Genomic DNA, 4155 nt, shown 5'->3' on the forward strand with positions numbered 1-4155 from the left:
TTTTTTTTTTTTTTTTTTTTTTTTTTTTTTTTTTCCCTACTGCTATCTGTGTCCTGTAGCTCTTTCCCCTTTGCTGTATTTATAGACATGAGCTGAAATCCTTTGAGCCTTTGTTTGGCTAGACTGATCCCACCACCTGTTCTCATCTCTCTCACAGGACAGCCTCTCCAATTCCCCAATTATCCTAGCCATTTTCTGTCCCTCTTCCAATTCAAAACAATTTTTCCTGGCTGTCAGTTACTGGAATTATACACACTCTTCCAGGTGCTGTTTCACTTGGGCCTGCACCCAGGAATAGTGTTTGGAGCTACCTCTCCCCTTACATCCCAGCATTACAAATCCCCTCTTCGTGGCTAACTCATGGTAGTTATATGTCACTCTCAAACAACCTACAGACAAATCTTCTCTGTTTGGGCTGTGGGTCTGCTCTGCCTCAATCATTACTTCCATAGACCTGAAGGACTTCTGAGGAAAACATATGAGCGGTGATGTGGAAGTTGGGGATACTCAGAGCTTCTGCTCTGTTCTGCAAGGGTTGTAACTGCGTTGTCCTAACATGTGGGCAAGGGAGAGGCCTTGGCCATACCTTCCTTCTCCCTTCTGCCTGCAGCTTCCCAGGACATACATTCTCCCACTAAACCAAGCGGGGACTGTCCTGGACCAGCTCTTCTGGCTCCCCTTGTGTGTGCAGCACAGACTCGGCCTCCAGAAATGAATGTGGCTTTACCTGGCAGGAGCCTCCAGGGCCGCCTGCCCTGTTTGGAGGGAAAGAAGTACATCTGCAGGGCATTCAGATCAGCACCTCTGCCCTCAGCTGAATCCCAGCAAAGTGGGTCACTATCCAGAACATCAACAGGGGACTCAGCAGGAGGCAGGAAACTTCCAGAAGACGTGGACATAAAATTTCTTGGACTTTCATAAGCTCCTTTTCTTTCTATATACTCAGACACTTCGCTAGGTGATGAGGCATGAATTAAAGGGCCACATACTGGAATTACAGGTAGCAGTAAGGCTTTGGTAGGTCAACTCTTTTATGGAATCACAGAATCACTAAGGTTGGAAAAGGCCTCTAAGATCACTGAGTCTAACCCTTAACCCAGCACTGCCAGATCCACCTCTAAACCACATCTCTAAGCACCACATCTACACATTTTTTGAACACTTCCAGGGATGGTGACTCTGCCACTTCCCAGGGCAGTCTATTCCAATGCTTGACCACTCTTTTGGTGAAGAAGGTTTTCTTTCCTTCCCTACTGCAACTTGAGGCCATTTCCTCTTGTCTTGTCACTTCTTACCTGGGAGAAGAGATCATCCCAACCTGGCTGCAGCCTTCTGTCAGAGAGTTGTAGAGAGCAATAAGGTCTCCACTCTGCCTCCTTCTCTCCAGGCTAGACAACCCCAGCTCCCTCAGCCATTCCTAAGAGGACTTGTGCTCCACACTTTTCACCAGCTGTGTTGTCCTTCTTTGGACATGCTCCATGTCCTTCTTGTAGTGAGGGACACAGGATTCCACTTGTTCCATTTTACACAGCATTGATGACAGATTTTGGTTTGTTTGTTTCTCTGACTGGTCTTTGAGAGAAAATGGATGGCCAAAAACTGCTGGAGCCTTGTGAGTCCAAATGAGGAGCATACCTGCATCCTGGGGCTCCTGAGTACAATTCTGATGGGAGCATAGCACTGGCTGTGCAGGAACTGACCCAGGGACACCATCCCTACAGGTCAAACAAGAGCTAATCAGGCCTCTAAAGGAGATCATTTGTCTCTGTATGACTGAATGGAAGGATATGGAAACCAAACTGAGCTTACAGGCAGGACCTGGGCCCCAAGGGCAATGCACAGTTGCAGGGTGTTTGTTCCCAAGGCAGGAACTTGTCTTGGCACCTCCTGACTCCTGCTAAACCATATTCCTGTTGGAATACAGAGGCACAGTATCTCCTGGAGTGGGGTTTGTCTGCTTGTTCATACGGTGCTTGCTTGCTTGTTTGAATGGAAAAGAGATTGCTCCTTAAACACAGTCATGAGGGGGCTCAGCAGCAAGGTGGACACCCATCTGAGGAGGGAAGGGGACTGGTTTTCCTTTCAGTGGGTCATAAAAACCTTAATGAGGTGTTCGGGGGGTTCTGCCTTGTGGCTCTACAAATAGGAACCATGCTTTGAATTGCCTCGAAGTGAAACAGCTGTGAAATGTCTGTAGGCAGAAGGTAACTGCCCAGATCGGACATTGGCTAAGGCACAGGACTGACCCTTCGTGAGCAGCTGTGCCCCAGCAGCGTCAGTAACCACACGTGGCCACCACCTCCATTACCTTACAATACATCAGAGCAGGACTCACACCTGAGAGGGCTGATGGTCACTTCACAGCCTCCTCAGGAGTCAAGAGTTCTGGCCAAATTTTCTTAAGGACTCTGCCCATCACCCTCCCCTTCTGCAAGAGAGTAAGCCCAACAGCACTTACCAACCTTAAAGATGAATTCTACCTTCCCTTTTCCTTTTTTCTAGGCTTTTTTCTTCTTCCACATTCTTTTCTCTCACCAGTCACTCTTCAGTATTCATTTTCTTCTTTATCATCTTCTTTTTCTGTATAATTTTTCACCTCCCATACAGATAATTTCCTCACTTCTTACTCTCCCTCTTTCCTTAAAAGTATGATTTGGGTTTTTAAAAGCATTTTCTTGTGTCCCACCAAATCCTCTCCATTGTGCTTTTCCTGCATTCCCTCTCTGTCTTTTATTTTCCCTTGCTTAGCTGCTTTTTCCATTTGATTAAACATCCAGGATGTTTCTCATCCTTCAGAAAGTTTCTGGAGACAAAGTCTGGGGCCAGAGGTCTACTCCTGACTGTGATCTGCATTCCAGTATTGCTTCCATCCTCAGAAGATCCCAAGCCCCAGTTTCCATTTGGTCAGGGGAAAGTGATCATAGGTTGATTTTATGCTATAGGAGCCTATGCAATTATAAAGGCAGCTAAAGACTAATTGTACGTACCATATTTCCTGTGACACTGGGTCTAGAAATACTCATGAGCTGTTGTGATCCTGAGGCAAAAAAAAAAATGTTGGAAAGTGTTTCAGTTAGTTATATATTGCTTTTGTTATGTTCTAGTCAATAAATACAAATGCAAAAAGGTATTTTCACCATTTTCTTGCTATGACAGTAACATTCCTGACAATTTGTTAAAGGATCCCCTTTCTGTTATGCTTCATTTCTCTCCAGTAATTTTTTTCCTATGTCTGGGGAAATCTGTCTAATCAATATTTCTAGGAAGAAGCTTACCTGTGTTTTTCAGTACCTCTGCAGTGTTGAGTAACTTAGTAATTACTTTTCTTTGATGTGGTATTATGTAAAAGAAATACTAATTCTGTTATTTAGAGTTGCAATGAGCAAACTAATTAATACTTAATAGTGCTTCTGAAGATATCTCTTCTCTCGCCTTTCAACATTTTGGCCACTACTCAATTTTCTTCACGTTATCACTACCTTCACACTAGCTGAAGCACCCAGAACCATAACTAATCTGACCAAGGGAGATGTCTAGCGCTACATGAAGAAGGGCTATTCATGCCATTGCCTGTGATGTGATACCTCCAGCCATGCATCTCCCAATGATGTTGGCTCTGCTTCCACTGTATCATATTGACAGTTCACACCCTCCTTGTTGTTCAACTGATACCATAGGAAAGCCTTTTTCCACCTGAATGGCAGACTGCTTTTCAGGTTTCTCTGTCTGACTGGATATCTCAGCTGGGGTTAGTTCTGCCTAAATACAGCACGTGTACTGAATGGATCTCAGTTGAATAATTTTGCTGCACCCGTAAAATATCGACATTAATATTTAACCTATAAGTCAACATGAACTACATATCTATTCATCTCCCACTTCTTCTCTTAGACCAAGGTTTACGGTGTGGTATGCAACACCAGTGACCCAACACAGCCTATGTCTTAGTTTTAGTTGTACATAGCCTTATGAACCACTTTTTCCCATGCCAGTAATGAATTGCACTAATATATGGGCTCAGGTACTATCCTTCACACAGGCTCAGGTGCAGCTGAGAAAGATCTCAGGTTCTTTCCCAGGAGACTTTCTGAATGTTCAGGAACTTGATGCAAATGTCTGGTGGGTTTTCACTCACAGAAATAAAAGACTATGTGC

Source organism: Empidonax traillii, unplaced genomic scaffold (assembly GCF_003031625.1).
Source record: "Empidonax traillii isolate 1590-97213 ecotype Southwest subspecies unplaced genomic scaffold, ASM303162v1 scaffold441:size580623, whole genome shotgun sequence".
Classification (NCBI taxonomy): domain Eukaryota; kingdom Metazoa; phylum Chordata; class Aves; order Passeriformes; family Tyrannidae; genus Empidonax; species Empidonax traillii.